We start from the raw sequence: 24,949 nt of genomic DNA on the forward strand, positions 1-24,949 counted from the left end.
TGTGGAGATATTCAAAACATGACTGGACCAGATTCTGGGCAACCTACTCTAGCTGACCATGCTTGAGCAGGGCAGCTAGACTAGATATTCTCAAGAGGTTCCTTCTTACCTAACTGATTCTGTGGTTCTGAGAAGTATAAGCCACTCCAGAACTAAGGCAATTCTTCCATGAAAATTATCTGAAGCATTGGTTTACAAAGTATGTATGAGAAACAGTGCCAGAGGATGAAAACAGATGCTTCCAGAAGTATAAAACCTATGAAAGCTAGGCTGTACATTTTAATAAATACTAAGTATTCTTCAAGAAATCCTTCAGATCCTACATGTATGTATTACTGAAAAGCAAAAGTGGCAGAAAGATAGCCTATCTTCTGAAACATACACAGAAATTAAAAACTGTAAATTGCAAGACAATTTTTAAGCAAGTATTTTTAAATGCTCAAACAATTCATCTTATTGTACAAATTTCAGAAGCATTATCACCACAATTGTAAGAGACAACAGCATGGAACAAATGTTTGTGTTATTATCAAGAAAGAAATAAAAGCAGCAGAAACCTGATTATAAGTATGTCAGGTGTATAGCTAAAAGTCTTGTATACATTTCTGGATAGATTTGTTACCTCTAACCACATCTTTGTTGCTGTTCTGGGAAATGTGACTCTTGATCTTGTTCAAAAGAGACATTCTTCCCTCAGCATTCTGAGCATGTATACACCCACCATGCATAAATACGAATTGTACTAGAAATGAAGCTTCAAAAGCAGGACCTTCATAACAGCAAGAGAAACAAGTGACAGTGATTTGTTGGCAAATAAATTTAAAAACATACAACTAGATTGGAAGAGTTAATGTAAACTTGTCATTATTATTATTATTATTATTATTATTATTATTATTATTATTATTATTATTACTCAGCAATTCTACTAGTCTTTGAACATCAACAACTGCTCAGAACAACTGCATTTTATCAATCACTTTTTGCTAGACAAGCAAACTTCTGAAAATAATCATTCTTGAAGGCTGTTTATTGGTTCCATTCAACTTAAATTCTGAGAAAGGGGTATCCACATGAAAGAAACATTCCTAGAAAACAATTAACTTTTATTCTGTTTCATTGTTTGTTTGTTTGGTTGGTTGGTTGTGGTTTTATTTTCTTCTATTCTTCAAAATTCTGTAAATTTTTCAGACATCATCTCTGTGTATAATTCAGCAAAAAGGAACCTAAATTATTTTAGATTAATCTAGATGCTGCTGTAATGTTGCAACAATATTCTTTTTTTGTAGACTCCCCACCCCCCTCCACACACACACAATTTCTTTTAAAAAATATATTTCTTTTAGTTTAACAAATTGCTGGGGAACCAAGTGGCCATATTCTATATAACTTGTTTGTAATTTCTATTTGGAATTTAGGCTATTTGAAGAGCCGGGTCTTTTGTCTTTTTTTTATTTTTTTTTTTTTTCTCATATTTGTACATAGCAAATATCTATACATAAATAATTCAAAACCTAAAGTTGTGCAACCATCTAAAACATAACTTTCAAGAAACATGAAACACGTTTTTTTCATGCAAATAAATTGCATTTCAGAGAGTTCTGTTTAAAATTCCTTTTTAATATGAACCTTTAGAGAATGTTTAAAAATGTATTTTCAAAGATTTTTCTGTCCTCTGTTGACTTTTAAACAAACTAAATATTTAATCAAGATACCAAGGGAGAAAGCCACCTGGGCCATGTAGGCCATTACATTTCATGAAATGTTAAGTGGCAATATTTAAGTAGGAAATAAAAGGAGTTTTTATTTCTGCCACGGGATATAAACACTTCTTAAAAATAATAATAATGAAAAGAAAAAAAAGGAAGGGTTTCTAAACTAAACTTACTCTTTGAAAACCTCAATGCCATGACAGTGGAAAATTAAGAAGCACTTTGTCACTGATCCAGTTTGTATATCTGTAAACTATCCTATGCATTAAAGATCTATTTATTCTTATCATTTCAGCCTCAAAACTAGCTATAAAATGATGCAATCTGTTTAGACAATGATTCTTAGAAAGCAATAGAGGGTTGAGGTGTTTTTAAAGGTAGATACTGGCTGATAAAGTGTAAGCCATAAGGAAATACTTCCATTGAAGTATTGGCTACATGTCAAACAAATATAGCAAAAATAATAATAATAAAAAAAAAAAATCTTGACACTCCTGGTAGCCAGTATAAATCCTCCCTACGCTTTAGTATACGAGGGATGGAATAACTCTATATGGGCTTTGTCATCTCTTACAATATATTGAAGGAGAATGTATATACAATCAGAATGTTTGCATGCCTCAAAGTAAGACTCTTAGTGGAAGACACAATAAATACTAAGAAAATCTATCCAACAACAATCTTTCCAGTCTCCAAAATAATGAACATGCTCTCTGACTAACATAAACAGTTACATCAATAATAATGTATTTAGTCCACTTTCTTTTTGGACAACCATAGTCTGGGCTTCATCAAAAGAAGCATGACCAACAGGTCAAGGGAGGCGATTCTCCCCCTCCGCTCTGCACTTGTGAGACCCACCTGGAGCCCTGTGGGCCCCAAGCACAAAGACATGGGCCTATTAGAATGTGTCCAGATGAGGGCCACAAAGATGATGAGAGGGCTGGAGCACCTCTCCTATGAAGACAAGTTGATGGAATAGGGGTTGTTCAGCATGGAGAAGAGAAAGCTCCAGGGAGACCTTATAGCAGCCTTCCAGTACCTAAAGGGAGCTTACAGAAAAGCTGGGGAAGGACTCTTTGTCAGGGAGTGGAATGACAGGACAAGGGGGAATGGATTTAAACTAAAAGACGGTAGGTTTACATTAGATATAAAGAAAAAATTCTTCACTGTGAGGGTGGTGAGGCACTGGAAAACATTGCCCAGAGAAGCTGTAGATTCCTTGAAGTGTTCAAGGCCAGGCTGATGGGGCTTTGAGCGACCTGGTCTGGATGAGAGGTGTCCCTGCCCATGGTGAGGGGGTGGAAAGATAGGGTCTTTAAGGTGCTTTTCTACCCAAACTATTCTGTGATTCTACGATTCTGTAATCTGAAGTTCTGAAAAATGTTGTAGAGACCTGCCTTGTTTTTCTTCTTGCTATCATCTTTTTATTTATTTCCAGAATATTAAACCACTGGAATTTGTATACTGTAACTCTATTTTCCACTGGTAAATTTTCCAAGAACTATAGGTGTTTTGCATGCATAATAAAAAGATATTGTTCTATATGTTAGGCTAAAAATTGTTGCCATCCAGATATAAGATGCAAAGTTTCTTCCCCAACTCTGTTATGAAGTGAAATGTAAACTTCAAATCATTTAATACTGCAATATTTACAACTGCACATTGAAATCAATAATGCTGGCAAACTTACTTGTTAATCAATATTCTCACTACTATTTCAGCAACATTTCAGTATTATCTAGGTACAGATTATAAAACCTCATCTACTGATGTTTCAAAATATATTTAAGAGAAACACAAACAGCTCTTTGTTATCAAAAATAAGGCTCTGAAATTAACCTAGATACAGTTTTATTTTTAATCTATTTTAGCATAAATTGTTGTTCTAACATGTTCCACATCTAACAACTCTGATATCAAGTTTTGCCATCAAGCTACTGTTTTCAGCAGAACATTCGTATTTACATATCAACATATTGATTTAACAAAACTATATCACGAAAATATCAAGAGGCAAACACTTAAAATTTCTTTTTCTTTTAAACAAAGAAAGCAAAGTTCTTTCATATACCAATTACAGAGTTACATTGTCAATAACATCTCAGTAAGACTGAGATGATACAAGTTGATGAAAATCAAAACTAACATACCTGGGGGGGGAACAACAACAACAACAACAACAACAACAAACAAACAAACAAACAAACAAAAAATCCTTGGGCACATCTATTTGAAATAGGGGAAGGCAGAAATCACAAAGAAAGAGAAACTCTTTTATAAAAAGGATGTTCATGGAAAAAGAAAAGTACCCAAAAGATTGGATAGTTCATGAAACAGATTACAAGGATCTTTACACAAATGTTTGCTAATTTTTCAAAGACTGATGAGGAGGAGTTGGGAGAGAGTTGTTAAAAAAGTTGACTCAGTAGAGAGCGTTAAAACAAAAAATGAAGTAAGCATTTCAGATTTTCACACTAGACTTTGACAGCCTTACTCAAGACCATTATGATACCCTGACCAGGGGTACCTATGTCTATATATACCTTCACATAAAATCATGGTTTTTTAAGTGTCTGACACAATGATTTTTCTTTAACTAGAATGTTGCATTTGGAGAAAATTCTCAGCTTTCTTCTTAGTCCAAGTTCTGTCAACATATAAGATTTAGTTTAGAAATTTGTATTACAAGAAATGGTTCTCCTTCATCTCTTTCGTCATACAGCTTTTTAATTAGATCCCAAGTTAGTAAACATACTTAATCTCTCACTCAGCATTCCTCAGGCTGATAATGGCCATGTTATACTGAGATTAAAATGTCTCAAAAAATGTTGGTTTTTAAGTCTTCAGGCTGGAAAGCCTTTGGCAATGCCTTAGAAACATGGACTGCTTCCTGATGCTATTTCCCTTTTTTCATTATTTGATTTTCTTCTGTTTATAAAATATGCAAACTAAATACATTCCCTCAGTACATGAGCAATGAAAACAACACAGTTGGTAATAGCAGTTTTTGAATGCTGACACAAAGCCAATTTACAGGACTTGGCTAACAAAAACAGACATTCCAAAGAACAATTACTTCAAACTTCTTTTCCTTACTTCCTCTGACACCGCACTGTGAAATAATATATGGTGCTGATAAGCATCCCAGAAAACAAAAACAAACAAACAAACAAAAAACACAGAAGAATCAAGCTTAACCAACTAACGAGGAATGAACTGCAGACAGAAAAACTTTATATTAAATTTTCCCTACTTCTGATTTCCACTGAAAACTGTCTGCTGATTTCCCATACAAAAACACTAAGTAGTGTTAAGAAAAAAAGAGGCTCCCAGATGAATTACATACAATGGCTTTAACTTAGATCAGTTTTGATTATTTTATAAACTTCTAAAGAAAAATCTGTAGATAGATAGTAAACAATTTTATGTGAGCATCATACCACCAGAAAAGCTTAAGAATATGTTTGGGAACAATTAAAAAAAAAAAACAACTGTTCATGTATTAGTATGGAGGTTGATGGGCAGCAATAGAAAAAAAGCCTGATTGCTGATTACTTATTTGAGAAGCATCATAGAAGCTGTCAACATATGCTAGTGGTCTGTAGCATATTGATACTGAATTACAGATGACAGGAATGGTGGACGATGGACCTCAGGGTTAAGGCTTGCACTTTTTTATGGAAGAAGGGAGCCAGTGAATGGATGAACAGGGAAGAATAACTATGCTTTTTAAATGATTATAAAATTCTACTGTGTCAGCACTGTCGAAAGATAGACATGAAGCAACATTTTGTCTAGGCTAAAGATAAACTTGTAGAAGTGATTGATGTATAAATTTATGTCCTAGTGTGCTAGATTTAGCCTATTTTCTCTGTAAACATGAATTAGTCCAGTTCTCAAAGTTTTCATTTTTCTGTTTTCTTTTGTAATTATCATTTTTGGAGAAGAAAAATAATAATAATAAAAAAAAATGTCTCTAATGAACAGTAATAGCTTTAAGGATCAGTCCTCTAAATTCCTCTCATCTTGGACATTTTTTGTAGAGATGTCTCAGTTTTCTCCTCTAGTATCTTGACAAGCTTTTCAGCAATCTTCTCCTTGAATCACTCAACAGTATGATTCTAGAATGGTCATTCCCTGAAGATCAGATTTTAGAAAAAGAGGAACTGTGACACTGCAACAGATCTTAGAAAGATCTGTTACAGGATAATAGAAAAACACAGAGCTCTTCCCCCAAAACCTATCCAAGGAAGTGGCTGGTTTACCTGCCTAGACATTATAAAATTAGGAAAATAGAACATTTGCTCAGTGAACAGGTACCAAGGAAGACCTCAACACAACTAGGCATGAGCCAGATCTCCTAAGTTCCACCAGGTAAGGGGGTGCAGGATTACAGGAAACAAGATTGAAGTCAGCTTAATCGATAAAAGCAGTAAAACTTCAGGCGACAAACAGAAATTAAAAGAGAAAACCCTCAATGACTGAAATTTTATACATGACTGTCGTTCATTGTCTTTTAATCTTTATCTTATGAATCATTCAAAAGAGAGAGGAAGACTGCTAGTTAACAGACATATTGGAAGTTGAAAACTGAGAGGAAGATTTTCCTGCCTTTTCTTTTTTCTTTTCTTTTCTTTTCTTTTCTTTTCTTTTCTTTTCTTTTCTTTTCTTTTCTTTTCTTTTCTTTTCTTTTCTTTTCTTTTCTTTTCTTTTCTTTTCTTTTCTTTTCTTTTCTTTTCTTTTCTTTTCTTTTCTTTTCTTTTCTTTTCTGGCACTATCTTGCCATAAAGTAATTAAATATATTCTCCATAGAAAAGTAAATTCACATTAGAATATAGACACAATATAGATTTTCCAGCCTGTTTCATAAGAAATTTCTAATTAATTAAAAAAATATATAGAAATATCAGCTGGTTCCACCTGGCTTTTTACAACCTGACATATTTTATATGGTGGATGTTAAATAGCCACTCAATGAATTGGCATGTCATAATGCCAGAAATTATCTTGTTGAAGCTACGCTTAAAAGCAAAGTACATAATTTGATTGTGGAACATATGACTGGCAAAGATTAGCTTACACCAGTGAATCATCATAAAGGATATGTTTTCTCTTTGACTCCTTATAAAACTATATATGAAAGTTTTACAGAGACTGAGAACTCTGAGACAGTATGTAAAACTGTATACAAAATTATCATTCTTTAAATCTACCCAAGTAAGATATTAAAATAACACAGAGTAATAATATTTTGGTGCTTAGTAAACCACCTGACTTATATGATAGAATTAGTTTTGTGTCTTGATTTAAGAAAGAAAGATTTTACTTTTAAAATTCTATATACAATGATGCCAGTCCTTTGCTATTGCCACATCTGATTCTTGTATAGAACAAATATTTAAATCTTCATACATCTAAACCTAGGTTATACAAATTCAGTTACCCAGAGAATATATGTGACAGCTTCTTCCTACTTCTGATACACCTGGTCATTATAGTTGGAGATTATTTGTGCCTATGTACAAGTATTTGCCTCTCCTGGAGGCTACAGCTGCAGTTATGTTCAAGGATGGAAATGTAAAGATGTAAAGTTAGGTATGCAAAACAACAACTAGTTGTACACAATGTGAATTTAGGGCAATAGCAATAACTTATAATATTGACAATTCTTGATAACCTTATTCACAGAAACATTTACATAGGTTCCCACATTTCAAGCTTTCAGAAAGCGGAAACTGTTCACAAAACTTCAATTAGATGAAAAGTTACAGAGCCATCACTTCTCTTCTGTGACACTATGTATATTTTTCACACGAAGAATATTCTTCAGTATGATTATTGGAAAATTCTTTGTAAATTTACATCTACAGTTATTTTCTAAACATAAGTTAATTTCTATGAAAGCTTTAGAAGTCATTCAGCACAGCACTCACTATGCCAGTCAGATATTGTATATTCACATTCAAGGAATCACTAGAAGTGGGATATAACTTTTGTGTATGAATAAACCTGCAACCTTTTCAGAAAGAAAAATAAAAAAATCAAGAATGGTAATTATTGTAACTACAAACTTAAAAAGTACAGTAGGTTAAGGATAATCAGTCTAAAGTAAGCAAACACACAGCATCCATTACAGTTCTTTCTGAAAATATTTGCTATGAGGACAAACATACCAATATATGCAAGATGCTGGAAGTCTGAAATCATGGGCATTATATGAGAAGAAACATACTGAAATTGCTTCTTCAAAAGTGATTTATTTTCACAGAAGCTACTTCCATTACCATTGTTTTGTTGTTGTTGTTGTTTTTGTTGTTGTTGTTGTTGTTGTTGTTTTTCAGGCTCTGCTTTGTTTCAAATTAACCTAACTTGATCTGCTAGCTTTAGAATTTAATGTACAGCATTATCTACTACTGTCATAGTATCCATCATATTAGAAAAAAACATACATAGTATTCTAAAATTATTCTGTGAAGACAAATACAGTTTCAGAAGTGTACTTTTAATATATCTTACACAGGAAGCATAATAGCCTTATATCATTAAAAAAAAAAAAAAAGTAACAACTGTTTACAATGAAGTAAATAATACTTACAGATTCCCCCCCCCCTTTCCTTTTTTTTTTTCTTTTCTTTTTTTTTTTTTTTTTAAAGGAAATAATGTGTTTCCATAAATGTGAAAGTAAGGGTTGAGAACTGATAGATAACATTGTATTTGATTTTGAAACTTGGATTACAGGTAAACAATTGTTTTTCTCTAATGACAGAGTAGCTGACTTTTTATGTTACACTACTTTATGTCATGACATATCACATGCCATATCTGACAAATAAGATAAAACATTATGCCAGCACAGCAGCCACAGGGCATCTTAACCTGAGGGCATCAATTACAATGTAAATCCATTGCAATGATAAGCACAATTACAATGAAAACATCTAGGATGCACCAAAAAATAATGATATATTATTTCCTTGGCTACTTCTGTAATAACAAAAAATATTGGTAATTACTATTAAAATTTTATTTTAATGGCTTTATATTCCCCTTATAATCCAAATATTACGCAATCCTATATGTTTGTAATTATGTAATATATATGTATGCAATTATGTAATACTAATTTATGCGAACCAAATTACGACATGAGATGACACTATGTCTGTCTCATACTGTGGAGCCTAAAAATGAGCACAGTACTCCAGCTCTGGTCTTATAAATGCCAGAAGGGATGAGTTGCTTCCCTTGACTTTCTGAATACTCTCATGGTAATATAACCCAAGATGCACCTGCATTTCTTCATTGCAAAGGCACGCTGCCTTTTTCTTTTTTTTTTTTTCCTTAAACTACATTGTGTGCTTATGGTGGAGAAAGCCCAACTAAACAGATGTGTCACCTCTAATCTGTGATCTGTTTAGATGAAACATGATAATGCTTATAATTCCTGCTCCAACATAGAGGGGTGTTACCATGTCTGTTCTATGCTGCTCACACTCTGATGCCGTCTAGTTTCAGACCATTTGTAACACTTGCTATGAAAGCACCAGAAAGAGGTAAGAAATAAATGGTGTACAAGTTTCATGGGGTAAGTATTTACAAGAAAACAGAAAAATCAAGTTCTCTGAGGTTCTGCCCAGCTACTCATCACTGTAACACATTTCTCCCAAAACATCCACTTAGTAAAATGGCCTGTGCACAATGGGCATTGATGACTTATCCAAATGAAAGCATAGCTTTATCTCATAAAGCCACTGCAACAGCCATCAACTGAGAGAGTCATGAATGACACAGACATTTTTGGGCTATACTTGTGTCACTAGTTTGGGTTGCTATAGGAAAGCAGCTGGTAAGTTAGTGATCATGTGATGATTGACATATTCACAGGAGTAGGAATGACAAAGCATGACCCAAGGGCTTGTCTGAGGACATCACAGAGCAATCTACAAAGAAATATCAGGTAGAGAAAAGCTAATGCTATTGAAAAAGAATCAGAAAAGATTTTGCTGCACTGAGAGTTGCTAAAGGAAGGACCTAGCTGATGTATAAAACTCTTATTGAAGGAAAGTTTTGGGCCCCTCGCTACAAGAAGGACATCGAGGTGCTTGAGCGGGTGCAGAGAAGGGCGACGAAGCTGGTGAGGGGCCTGGAGAACAAGTCCTACGAGGAGCGGCTGAGGGAGCTGGGCTTGTTCAGCCTGGAGAAGAGGAGGCTCAGGGGTGACCTTATCGCTCTTTTTAGGTACCTCAAGGGAGGCTGTAGCGAGGTGGGGGTTGGCCTGTTCTCCCACGTGCCTGGTGACAGGACGAGGGGGAATGGGCTTAAGTTGAGCCTGGGGAGTTTTAGGTTAGATGTTAGGAAGAACTTCTTCACTGAAAGGGTTGTGAGGCACTGGAACAGGCTGCCCAGGGAAGTGGTGGAGTCACCATCCCTGGAAGTCTTCAAAAGACGTTTAGATGTAGAGCTTAGGGATATGGTTTAGTGGGGACTGTTAGCGTTAGGTTGGAGGTTGGACTCGATGACCTTGAGGTCTCTTCCAACCTAGAAAATTCTGTGAAAACAGAAGAGAAGATCCATATTCTAAAAACAAAGATCTACCAAAACAGGGAACTTTGATTTTCTAAGATGTAGGGAGAACTTTTTTATAGCACCAGAGCTACAAAAAAAACATTCTGTAGTTTTCTCACAAAATCTCCCTCACACTCTCCAGTGCTGCTTCACCTGCCTGCTCTTCTGTCTACATAACCACCTTTATCTTCACTTCTCCCAATTTGCTTATCAGCTTCTAAGATAAATAAATGTAAAAACAAACAAACAAACAAAAACTTATGGTGATATAATAATTGCAGTATCTGCTATCACTCTGCTATCTCATCTTACATACGCCTTACCTATTTAAATTTTATTTTTTTCTTTTAGAAGGGAAGGGACCCCATCTAGCAAAAATAAATAAATAAATAAAATAAATATGTATATATATCTTTTGTTAAATACTTTTAGAATTTTAACTTTATTTTGGAAAGTGGATATGCTTACATGTAGATTCATTATTTTTTTAATTCACTGGACAAAAGCATGTTTTGTTTGCAAAATTGACTATATGATATATGGTTTATCGGATGAATTTGATTAATTACTATAGTTTAAGTACTTATAATTCAACCAGGAAAAGTAAATTCTTTTGTTTCAATAGCTTTTTTCTCAGTAGTTTTGAAAGGATGTATTTCTAAGTAAGCAGAAAGCACAAATCAGTTATTATGTTTATAGCTTTAAAAATAAAATGGTATTTTTGTCAATATGTATGCCCTAAAGTGACAGCTCAGCATCCTTTGATCCACTCACCCTTGCTCTGAAATACGGTTTCCATTCTGAAGTGACATATTCACTATCTGCGAAGATTACAGAACACCTATTTAAGTATTCCCCACTGATTCCATACAAAATCTTATTCTAGGATTTTGCAGTATTCATGTGTCATAAAAGACACCTGACAATCTAGCCACCGAGAATGAGTAGTTAGGAAAGATTTTCCATGCACATCTGCATGATTATTTCGAAAACCTACACTGAGAAGAATTTTTAAAATAATCTTATGAAGCTTAAATTAGAAAGGGTATTTAAAAAGAATATGCTATCATTGAAGTTTCCAGAATGACCACTGCTAGTTATTTTTATTTCTCTGAATATTCACAAGCATTCACAGTATATTTAAAATTTAAATTGTCTTGTTGAAATTATCACAAATTGCACTGCAAGTTGCATCTCTATTATGCCTGACAAATAGTTTTTATTGTGATCAAGAAGGCAATTCATGTTTTTAGAAGAGCAGGTTCTGCAGAAACCGAATCTTTCTTGCACTTCAACAGTAAAAAGGAAAACAAACCTAAAGAAATACAAAAATTCCTAAATTGTGCATGGCCTGATCCTATCAGCCACTGGCCAATACACCAGTAATTTTCATAGTTTGTAGGTTATGACCTTGAGATGGTTTTTACACAGCTTTCACAGAAGGATGTGATAAAAGAGTGGGTTTGATGTCACATACATGTTACATACATATTGCTTCTAGGCAATATAAAGTCTAAGTAATGTGTGTGCAGTTTTGCTAATTGTTGGAAATGTCTTAATTCAATTGCATGGCAAATTAACAGCTCAAAACCAAAGATACATCTTGTAGTCACTCAGAAATTCTGTCCTCCACTCTGCTAGATTGGCAAAGAAAATTCGTCAGTCACTTTACCTAGCATATTCACGTAGTCTGGGGAAGGAAAATATCACATGATTTTAACTGTTGTCAAATTGTAGCAAATTTCAGAAGACAAATATTATGATTTGCATATAAAGTAGAGGGATTGACACTACTGAGAACAGGAGAACATTGAGAGACCAGTGAATATTGTACCATTGCACAACTACTTTTGTATGCTATTGGCATGCTGTAGAATCATGTCTTAGAATTTGTGATCACTGCCCATTTCATGCAAAATGTAAGATTCTCTCTGGCAGATGTGGATATGCAATATCTCATGTGGACTGTAGAGCAGAGATTACATATTTTTATAAACTGTCTGAAATTCCTACCAATTCAAAATGTAAGCCTTTTCAAATAATAATAATCTCTGAACACTTACAGATGTAAAATTTCAACAATTCTCTTCATTGTTTGCCAAAAGGATAGCCATAAATTGAGTACTAATACCTAAATAGGAGGGCCATCACAGTTTGATGTCAGTATTTTTTAGTAGAGGCACAATGAAAATTACCTCATGGCTCTGTACGCTAAGACCTCTTGATAATAACAGCTGAAGTCAGTCACTATGTCTACAGTAGGCCTGTTTCTTCTTTTTCTTTACACTCTTTTCACACCTTTCTAGGCAGGCCACACACATCTTGACAGTGATGGCTGAAGAGGTTTTAGTAAGAGCTATGAATAAGCCAGGGTTGACCTTTCTTTAGCTCAAAAAAAAACATCTGAAGAAGGCAAAGTTTGCTTTTACAGAAATCCTCTTGATCATCATCAAGTCAATCACCACACTATGAACAGAACCATGCATTTGGGTGAATAATTGCCAAATTGCCACCAATGAATCAAACTTCAGGGCTTCAGGTTCCTCTCCAGGAACTCAGTCTCACTGAGTGATGTTCAGTGCATTACAGTGTGAGATACTCTACATTAACAAAACTTCATGCTATTGAACTGAGATAATTTCAGGCATGGGCATACAAAACACACAGATGAACGTTTCTGTGACTATTTTAAGGCATTGTTTTAAAAAAGTTTTTAAAAATTTTAACTACCCTAGCTAGAACTTCTGAAATTTATGTTTGTATTTACGGAACTCAGAAAAGAGTACTACTTATTCTTTCCTGAATGCCTTCTTGTCCAACTTCCATGAATGTGGGCTAACATTAGAGCCTTCTTTCAACAATAACACATTTCTGCTCTAGAAGTCAGAAGCCAAGAGAGTTGTGAATGCTTCAGATAACTAATTATTTAATCATTCAGGGTCTCCTAGGGAGAAATTCTGGCTAATGTCAAGATCTGTCTTTTAAATACCTTTTCTGATGTGTCATGAATACAATTATAACACAACCACACCCAACCCAATTAGTTCCAGGCGCATGCAGTGCTAGAGCAGTGCCATAGTACATAGACCATGTGCCAAAATCAGCAATAAAATCACACCACAATGTCACCTACAATAACAGTATATTGGGTGTCATTGCAAGTGCACAAAAGGCAAAACTCTGAACAATACTAAACCTCTCTATGTACTCTTTGTAAGGCCTTATACATTACAGTTTTACTTCAAAAGTCCCAGAGGCACAAGGACTGCATCACAGATACACTTGTGAGGTAAAAATGTGTCATATACCTTGATTTTAAGAACATCATTTTAATACTCGAATGAAAGTAGACACATGAATTTATTCTCTCATATTGCACCTTCATTTGTAGTTTATTTTTATTTTTTTAAATACATATCCTCCCTTGTTCAACTTACACTGTATCAGCTCTCCTATACTTGATCCTGCCTTTTTTCCAATATTCCAATCCATTTTCTGCTGCTTATGATTTTTTTAAGCTTCATACGTGAAAGCTGAAACTCCCCATGCTAGATAGTTACCTCATCTTAGTAAAACACTGAAGTATTAATAAAGTACCAACTAAAGGAGCTATTGCCCTAATTACAAGAATGAAATGCAACTTACACTTTTTTGTTGTTTTTGTTTTGCTTTTCTCAAATGATTCAATGAAGCTCAAGTAGCCTGAAATGTAGTGCACAGCTGTCAGTCTATCAGGGATTTACCCTTTGCCATTTCTCTGGAAAACAGCACCCAAGAAGAGCACTTCTGTATTACAGCCTTGCCAAGGCTCTGTCCCTGGAGCCTGCCAGTGTAGAGCAGGATTCACTTCACCTTCCTTCTCAGCATTTAACAAGTTAGAGATACCTCTGAGAAGCTGTTGCTGCAGTAGCCAGCAGGCAGGTAAGGCAGCAGAGGCACGTGCCTTGAGTCTCTCCCATCCCTCCCTCCCTCTCTCTGCAGTGTGTTCCTGCCTTTCTAATGCCAGCGCAGGTGCTGTACAGGCTGAGGCAACTCAGCCAGCCACAGGCTTTTTTAGCTGCATTTACAGCAAATGCAGGAATGTCTGTATGAGCAAAAACTGTATGAACATATTCAGACAGAGTGGGAGTCCAAAAGAGGGGCTCTGACTTAGAGCTGCCATGGGATTACACTCTCTCTTTCCATGTTTATTGTGTTTCCTCCATTTGAAAACCAATCTGAGCAGGATGAAGACGGAAGCAAAAATGAATAGGGATGGAATAGGGTAAGAGTTAATGGACTCAGACTATTATTAGTAGTACTAAACACAAAAAGACAAGACTGTAAACTGAAAGTAAACATCTGTGAGCATCAGCATTCACCACACTTCTATACCAGTATCTGTCAACCCCTAAGGACCCCTCAGTTCTGACACTGGGCTGAGTTTTCAGATGTGTAATTATCCATAGCGCAGCAAAAATGACTATTTCTAGAATACTAAGAAAAAAAGAAGATCACAAAATTAAGGATTATAAAATTTTAGAAGACTGGAATTAAAATTCCTTATTTACTGTTGATTTGCTTCTTTTCTTAGGATTCAGCAGTCATTTTCATGTCTCTCTACATGCACAGAATGGAACAAAGCAACAAGGAACAGCACACACAGATATTTATGAACAGTCAGAAGACTCTGAATGAAACACAAAACAGAAAATGCCCTACAGCTATGGGCAACTGCACTTTGTACTGGAAAAATAGGTGATGTCTGTTCTTTCAAAATTTCTGCATGACAGTATGCAACCTTTTTTTCCCTTGCCAATATTTTATGTAGCAGGTCAACATTTAGATTTTGCATTTCTTTAAATAATCAAAATAAGAATTTATTGACAGAGCTTGCTAAGTATCCATGGCTATCACTGAGGTGTCTCAAAGCTATTGAATGGTATTCAAAATGCTACATTACCTGAGGAAAAAAAAAAAAAAAAAAAAAAAAAGAGAGAGATGCTTTTGGCATTTTAGATTAAAGCTCAAAATCACAGGATGTTTTGAATGATTTTCACCTTGTCTTGTGCCTCATTTCACTGTCTGTCAAATCAAGATAATAACTCTTCCCTCTCCTGGAGAGGAATTTTCAAGATGAATAAATGTTTGTGAAGAAAAGCCCGCCTGTAATTCTGTAGGCAGTTCAATATAGCGATGATATAAGGTAAAATATGGCATGGCAGTAGAGAATGAATGATGGCATAAAACTAAATTGAGTTCTAAATGCGTCTTAGAACATGCTCTGTTCTTTCTGCTGAATCAGTCATGATTCCTGTAGAAAAAACAATACTGTAGATTCTTCTGCACATGCATTCCTATGATAGAAACCACATTATCTAAAACAATTTCTGATATAGTAAAACTTCTGAATATTTGAATATTATTAATGCCAATACTTGATAACCTATGCATATATGAGCTTGTTAGATTTTGTAAATGAAACACCTTTGTGTTGGTCCGTCCGTCCTTCCGTCCTTCCTTCCTCCCTTCCTCCCTTCCTCCCTTCCTTCAAAATGATTTATTCCCTGTCCCATATAGTTTCATTGGTTTTTTTTTTGGAGTCTGAATCCATTTTTATCAATAACATTCCTGTAGGATGCTGTCAAAATAAAGGTAACAACCTGGTTGCAAGAGACTTTTTAAGGTTAAAAAAGTTCTATTGCATAATTGCATATGTACTCCATAGCATTACTGAAATCAGATAATTTACAGATTTCTTTTTTTTTTTTTTTTTTTTTCTCCAAGTGCATCATTAAAATTCCTTATCAACTCTGATGTGAGTGGGAATTGAATAAGCAGCAGAATTGTGTGTTCTCTGCTGCTTGAAAAATACCTAATATTGGATGCTACCTGCAGCTGGCCACAGGAGCAGATGTTTTAATTCTGGAGTACTTCTTTTCACATTCCATTTTCATTCAGGCAAGAAGGAAAAGTCAACAGCTCAATACTTAGTAACAGCAATGGAAAGGATCATGTTAGTTTATAGTATCAACACCAGCAGTCACTAGACAGTCTCTAATTCTATGTTCTCTATATTTATTAGTCTTAGAAAACAAATAAAACACCAATCTCTAGTTCTTATCCAGAAAAGATTTAACATATCCATAACTTCTAGCATGCACATACTGCTACTGAATTCAATCAGAGTGCTGAGCACATGTCTCCAAAAGCATCTGCATGAACAGACGCTTACATAATTTGACAGAGTTCTTGCATGCGAAACACTACATAAATTGTGTGAATTTCTTTAGGGGATCTGCTGAGATCATTAGCAGAGTTAACATAGCTATGTGATTTGCAAATGTCAAAAAAGCTTTAAAATTAACTTTCTTTTGCATTTCCTATGTTTATATTCTTCTATTGGTTACAGTTTTCTCAGACAAAGGCACGGAGGAAATACTGCATTTAGAAAACACAATGAAACCAGGAAGTGTTATCATTTTCACTGATATCAGACTAAAATTATTTGTTTTGTGCTGGGCTTCAGGAGAAATAAACAAATAAATATACATGTGTAAGCAAAAGTGTTTATGCTACCAACAACTGCAACAGACCTTCAAAAAGGTTTCATTTTTAAGTTCCTTGTCTTGGCCTACTTTTATTTTCCTCAAATATACACTTATGCAGTGAAGTGCGGTATGGATCATTCCTGAAACAACATTTTAAAGCTTAAAGCCAAGTATTTTAGTAAGGTTATTCCTTTGCCTTCCTATGGAATAGTGCCTCTTCATCTTCCCTCCTTGATCCATTTAAACCATTTAAAATGGCTAGGGTTTTAAATTGCAAATGTAGTATGTAATTTGCTCCTTCTATAAGATTACTGCATTGAATTGTCTAGTAAGAATGTTATTATTGGCACAATAAGCAAGCCAAACAGAGATTGACCTGATAATCTGGTGAAAATGTTAGAACTTCTGAAGGGAGGTTTAGAAGGAAAAACCAAGAGAGTTTTTTTTTTTGTTTTTCTTCATTTTTCATTTTTTAATCTTCTCACTTGAATTGCAACAGGATTAGAAGAAAAGAAGAAAATCAGCCTAGAAGAAGCATGTCAGGCTTGCAGACTCAGAGCTGGCTTTACCACTTCCTTTGTAGCATCATCATGTGCGGCTGTCCTGAAAGAGCATCAAATGTCACCGCATCAGGGCATGCTCACAGTACCAGCTCAGGTGTAAACAACAGCAGAAGGCACAAGAAGGCAGCAAGTCAGTTCTGAACTAGAGAGGATTAAGGAAGCAATTCATGCCGCCAGTCATCCTCAGCTGCAATCCCACACTTGCTGAGCCTCCCTCCCAGTAGCTCCCATGTGCTCCAGCACCAGGATGCAGCCGTGGAGCCACTGGCAGCCATTTGGGTCCTGCAACCATCCCACCCCTTCCACACCCTGTGGGTCCAGATGGCAGAGAGAAACAGGTCTGTGACAAAGTTTTCACCCATTAAAAGCTTTTATTTTGATTTATGTAATGTAGCACTGAAATGAAGTTCCAGTAAACACAGAGATGGGCTTTTGAGGGAACCACGTCATGGGAAGGCCCAGCGGGTGGGCTGGCAGTGTTATGGATCCAGCCTTTGAAAATACTCTCTCTTCTCAACTCTGAACGCTATGATTTCAGTCAGTCTCTAAACAAAGTGCACCTGCCTGCTTAAAATCCACACCAACAAAAAGGTATTAACACTAAAGACTGTGTGAGGAGTAAGAAAGGAGAAAGCATGTTTTGAGTGGGAGAAGGCAATTTGTTAGATGGCTCAGTCAGTCAACTTCAGTGAAGATCTGGAATTAAAACCAGAGATATGAAAAAAAAAAAAAAAAAAAAAAAAAAAAAAAGCTGAAAGGATATGTTTGTCTGGAACAATAAATCATAGCATGGTTGGAAGGGACCTTAAAGATCACTTGGTTCCAACCCCGTGCCATGGGCAGGGACACCTCCCACCAGACCAGGTTGCCCAAAGCCCCATCCAGACTGGCCTTGAACACCTCTAGGGATAGGGCATCCACAGCTTCCCTGGGCAACCTGTGCCAGTGCCTCACCACCCTCTGAGTGAAGAATTTCCTCCTAATCTCTAATCTAAATCTTTCCTCTTTTAGTATAAAACCATTCCCCCTTGTCCTGAAACTATCTGAGCAAAAAGTTGCACTCCATCTTTATCATAAGCCCACTTTAAGTATTGAAAAGGTGCAATAAGGTCACACTGGAGCCTTCTCTTCTGTAGGCTGAACAGCTCCAGCTCTCTCAGCCTTTCTTCATAAGAGAGGTGCTCCAGCCCTCTGAACAAATAGATAATTATTTAGAAACACATCTGAATCACCAAAAATCTTCTTAACCTTATTCTCCCATTATTTAACTACATGTAATTCACTAAACAAAATTTGTGCCTGAATCTCCGAGATTGATCTTCTGCTGGAAATGCCAACTATTTCTTCTGAGGAAGACAGAACCCCTGTGTAATATCGTCTAATTCCTATTACAGTAGATTTTTGTAGCTGATGAATGTGTAGCAGTAAGGAAGCTAACTTGGGCTGCAGAGTTAGCTAGATCAACTCACTTATATTATTTTCAGGATGAGTTTTTCTCTTCAGTAGAGTTGCACCGCCATAAAACCATTACATTATATGGAAGGCTATACTCCTTTATTCATTTTGTGCACAGCTCACGTTTGCCTATTCTGCTCTCAGAAACCTTCAAGACTATTTTTAAGCAAAAGGCAAGGAATGAATTTGAAATAAATCATTTTTTATATTTCAGTAAGCCATTTCTGTTTGAACTTTTCTATTTAGCTCTAAAGTATTAAAATACCTCTGCATATCATCATCAATTAATCTCCAGTATAAACAGTTCAGAGGTCTTACACATGTCCACACACATGCTTCATAGTACAATAACTGTTATGCAGTTTTTGAAAAATGAATTACCTAGCCCTATACTGGGGAGAAAGAAATTTGGAGGTTGTGTGCCTTTATTATCAATTGCTGAATGAAGAGCTACCTTTTTTTTTTTTTTTTTTTTTTGTTTCTTTTAAAATAAATTAATTGTCTCTGATTACACCTTTTCTAACATGAGTTCTCAAAAATAAACTCGTAAGTCTTACAACCTGTTTATAGGTAATAGCTTATTTACCATAATGGACATCAACTGAATGTGAAATATTGGCTCCTTTGTTGCCCTTTAGCCTGTCAACCTCTAAACAACACCATTCCCCTTATGAATGAAAATTAATTTACAGAAGGCTGCATTTTAATGGATATGTATATTTTGTTGGTAGATTTAGAGGATGAACTGAAAAGTTGGTTCTGTATAATTTGGCAGCAGGTTTCTTGTTTTGGTTGTGGTGGTTGTTTTTTGTTTGCTTGTTTTGTATGGCAACAGTCTATTCAATACAGTATTTTACAATTCAGCTAACTTAATCATTAGATTTTATAAGATTTCCCCAGATACTTTAAAGGACAGCTTCTAAAGGAAAGTTTTAGAGATTAGATTTTATAGTTACAGTGAATCCTACTAAAATGTTTTAGAATTTACAACTGAGAAAATAGAAAAATAGAAAAGGAAATGTTGACTCTAAAGCTTCTTAAATCAGTGGGAGCGTAAAGCCAATATTAACAGAATATGGCTGCCACAAAGGATCGGTTTCTTGCCTATACAAAATTAACTGGTGGTCTAGCTTTTCTAGATCAGGCATACAAAATCAAAGTAATATTCCTTCTAATACAAACACAGAATAAAATGATAGAATAACTACAACATATGTAATAAATACATAATAAAACAACCAGAAAAGGGTTCTGAATAAATTGTACATATAAAACCAGATCCCTAAGCTATGTCTACAGGCATGCACAAGATGTGTTGCTTCCTGTGAGTATAAACCATAGCACAGAGGTGTCACTGTAATCCCCCTTAGGAGGACCCTTTTGCTTGAACAGATTTTCACATATTATTTGTTAAATAATTCACATGATACCACAGCTAGGACTAATGAATTAGAATAAGCATTAATATGGTACCCCCTACTAATGATGTCCAGTGAATCCTTGCTTAAGGAATCCTTTCCTTATATTGCATATAGTGACCTCATGTGCTGAGTCACACCTTAACGAGATAACCATGAGTTCCTGAGGTTAATCAAGCCACCCTGTTGTATCAAATGCTGAGAGTTCTAAGACTGTGCTCCTCTGGTGTGGAACAGATAGCATTAAAGAAAGTTTCAAGAAATGCCCACATTGGAAGTGGATGCCATCTGTGGTATGAAAATAAGAATTAAGAGAGTTCTGTTGCTTGGCTCAAATGTTGAGAGGCTTCTGATGGAAACATCCTCTTTAAACTAAAGTTGCTGCAAGAGTGGAACTTTAATCCATCCCCCTCCTCCCAGTTTGAAGCTGGTGTCAGCAACAGATGCCCAGAGAAAGGTCATGAGTCAGAGAGAAAGCAACTGAAGAGCAACACAAAGGAATTCCAGGCACTTCAGACAGTAAGTCAGCTTCACTGAAAAGGAAGTAGAGGGACAGATGATGCTGTAGTGGAGCTCTGCTCCTGGCTACCTGACCAGAAAGACAAAGCAGATGATACGCTGTAGAGAAACACAGAAGTAGCCTCATGTTCACAAACCCTGATCCTCGTGAGGAATTTCAACCACCCCAATATCACCTGGAGGGACAACACAGCAGGACATCGGCAATCCAGGAAATCCCTGAAATGCAGTGACGATAACTTCCTTCTCCAAGCAATAGAGGAGGCAACAAGGAGAGGTGCTATGCTAGATCTCATTCTCAACAACAAGGAGGGGATGGTGGGGAATGTGAAGCTCAAGGGCAGCCTTGGCTGCAGTGACCATGAAATGGTGAAGTTCAGGATCCTGAGGGCAGTGAGGAGGGTGCACAGCAAGCTTGCTATTCTGAAATTTGGGAGAGCAGACCTTGGCTTCTTCGGGGATCTGTGTCATAGAGTATAATGGGACAAAGTCCTGGGAAGAAGAGGGACCCAAGAAAGATGGCTAATATTCAAGGATCACCTTCTACAAGCTCGGGGTGATGCATCCCAATAAAGATGAAGTTGGGCAAAAATATCAGGAGGCCTCCATGGATGAATAAGGAGCTCCTGGACAAATTCAAGCAGAAAAAAAAAAAAAAAAAAGAGCCTACAGAGGGTGGAAACAAGAACAGGTAGGCTGGGAGATGGAGAGAGAAATCATCTGAGCAGCCAGGGATCAGGTTAGGAAAGCTAGAGCCCTATTAGTTACATTTGGCCAGGAACAGCAAGGGCAACAAAAAAGGCTTCTCTAGGTAGATCCATGACAAAAGGAAGAGTAGAGGAACTGTGGGCTCTCTCTAGGAGAAAACAGCAGACCTTGTTACCCACAATATGGAGAAGACTGAGGTGCTCAATGACTTTTATACTTTAGTCTTCACCAGCAAGAGATCTAGCCACACAGCCCAGGTCCCTAAAGGCAACGGCAGGGACTGGGAGAATGAAGAACTGTCTGCAGTAGAAGATGATCAGATATGAGACCATCTGAAGAATCTGAAGGTGCACAAGCCAATAGGACTGGATGAGTTGTGTCTGTAGGTCCTGAGTGAAGTGGTGGATGAAGTCGCTAAGCCACTGTCCATTAAATCTGAGAAGTGATGTGAGTCTGGTAAAGTTCCCAATGACTGGGAGAGGGGAGATACAACCTTATTTTTTTAAATGGGAAAAAAGGAAGACCTGGGGAACTACAGGCCAGCCAGTCTCACATCTGTGCCCAGCGATGTCCTAGAGCAGGTTCTCTTAGAAACTATGCAAAGACACATGTAAAATAAGGTGCTGTTCTGACTGGTGCTGTTTAACATCTTTGTTGGTAACTTGAACAGTGAAACTTAACACATCCTCATAAAGTCTGTGGATGACACAAGGCTGTGTGGTGCAGTCAACACACTGGAGGGACCATCCAGAGGGACCTGGACAGGCTTGAGAGGTGGACCTGTGTGAACCTGATGAGGTTCAACAAGGCCAAGTGTAAGGTCCTGCACACAGGTCAGGGCAATTCCAAGCACACACACAGGCTGAGTGGAGAATGGATTGAGAGCAGCCCTGAGGAGAAGGACCTGGGGGGCAGTGGCTGATGAGAAGCCCAACGTGAACCAGTACTGTGCGCTTGCAGTCCAGAAAGCCAACTGTACCCAGGGCTGCACCAATAGCAGCGTGGCCAGCAGAGTGAGGGAGGTGATTCTCCCCCTCTGCTCTGCTCTTGTGAGACCCCACCTGGAGCACTGTGCTCAGCTCTGGGTCCCCCAGCCCAAGAAGGACAAGGACCTGTTGGAGTGAGTCCAGAGGAGGGCCACTAAGATGATCAGAGGGCTGAAGCACCTCTCCTATGAAGACAGGCTGAAGGAGTTGGGACTGTTCATCAGCATGGAGAAGAAAAGGTTCCAGGGAGACCTTATAGCAGCCTTCCAGTACCTAAAGGGGGCCTACAGAAAAGCTGGGAAGGGACTCTGTCAGCAAGTGTAAGGATAGATTAATGACTTTAAACTAAAAGAGGAAGGTTTAGATCAGACAAAGTAAAGAATTTTTCATTATGAGGGTAGTGAGACACTGGCACAGGTTGCCCAGAGAAGCTGTAGATGCCCCATCCCTGAAGGTGTTCAAGGCCAGTCTAGGTGGGGCTTTGGGCAACCTGGTCTGGTGGAATGTGTCCCTGCCCATGGCAGGGGGGTTGGAATGAGATGGTCTTTAAGGTCCTTTCCAACCTAAACCATTCTGTGACATCAGCTGCAAGTAAACAAGCTTGTGTTCTGTAGGCAAGGCACCTTTAGAGAGACCTCTATAACATGCATGTCTTTTTAAGTTCTAAATGATAAATGTCATTTCTGGTGTACGGTACCACCTTAGTGTCAACAGTGGGGTGTATTGTGTCCCTGGCCAACAATCTCCAAACAGCAGAAAGATGTTTGCTGGAGATGGCCCCAGAGTACTTCACTGTTAACATACAGTGAGCGATGTGGCATTCTGCATCTATCATTTGTCTTCTCTACACGTGGTAGGCCCAGGGGTAGCAGTTCCTACAGGTTATATGCAACTTACAGCAGCTTGTCTAGCATCAGCCTGAAAAATTAGGTTCCTCAACCTGAAACAGTGAGACTGTGTCTTTATCAGGAACATGAGTAATGACAGCAGCTGCAGCACTGGTCACAGCAGGAGCAAGAACAGCAAAGGGTAATATGTTGTCACAACTATCACATCAGTGATAAAAAGATTACTAGTGTGCCTAGGGCTCAGCTTTGTTTTAATGCATGGTGTGTTCACAAACTAGAGAAATGTTTATATTTTGCACATGTTAGAAAGGTTTATGGGAGACTAAGTACAGAAGTGTCTGAGATGCATTCCTCTGAAAGCATTGCCCCACTCCAGTGCCATTCAGCATGGATTCAGGCAGTCTGCTTTAGGAACAGCCAGCTCCGGATGCTAGCTGCAGAGGCCAGGGGAACATAACATTTCATTAGACTGGACCACCAGAGCAACAGCGTAGTCTAACTGCCTTTTATAACATTTGGAAAAGACAAAGTCTCTCCAAAAAGAATTTTTAGAAGGAAACTACATAATTTGACTGCTAACAGTAATAAATTAAAAATATATATATATATTGCTTTGACATATAGAGCTAGTTTTATACCTGATGTCATACATTCAAAATGAAGTTAAATAACAAAGGAGTCCTCACACATCAAGGCTATTCCCACCTCTAATTCCATAATGGAATAGCTTTTCATATGCCTTGGCCATCTATAGGAAAATTTTCCGTTCTACTGGCAACACAAAATGCTTTGTGTTGCTCCCTCTGATAAAGAACAGAAACACTGTGTTTATCATGTAAGCAGTTTTGAAATAGCTGCCATAATCCAAGGTGGCTTCTAGTTTACAAAGGCTTTTGTTCAGTACAGCACTCTCACCCCGGGTAGTTCACAAGCAGTGGCCCATCAGGGCTGAATAATGTACACGGATCTTCTGGCACAAGAAGCAAGAGCAGTCTAAGGTAGTGAGTTCTTAGCTTTGTTCTGATCTTCAGTGCCAAATCAAGTCTGATGTAACTACTGGCTTTTCTGACAAAAATCTGAGTTGGAAGTCACATAATGCCACAATATCATATTGTGATATAGCACTTTCATATCAACATTACACTTCTCTGGTGCTTCATTTTATCTGAAAATAGTCAAGTTATAGACAGCAATGCCAAGAATACTAAGGACACAAGAAAACAGTGAAGCCACAGAATTTGTGAATGTGTATGGAGTAAGTCATGCTTTAACTTCATATTACATACATTACATACCTTATATATTACCGATCATGAGATTTGTCACTTATATCTCCAGATATTTTTTTAAATTAAAAAAGAAATGCAAAGTTTCTAGCAAAAAATGCTATGAAGTATTCAGCCATAGTACAGCAGAACACTTATCTACAGAATACCTCATCCTGATCATGAAATAAATAGAAACTATACAAAAGTGATTATATAATGCAAAATGACAAACCAGCACATCAACATTGGTTTTTCAACTACCACTATCTCCAATGTTAGCTTTCAGTATTGTCTATTGAAAGAATATTTTACTATGTTTCGTCAGCTGCCAATACACTGCACTTTCCTGAGTTATGACAAGTCATTTGTCACCC

This window comes from Netta rufina, assembly GCF_964035555.1.
Source record: "Netta rufina genome assembly, chromosome: 2".
Lineage (NCBI taxonomy): Eukaryota > Metazoa > Chordata > Aves > Anseriformes > Anatidae > Netta > Netta rufina.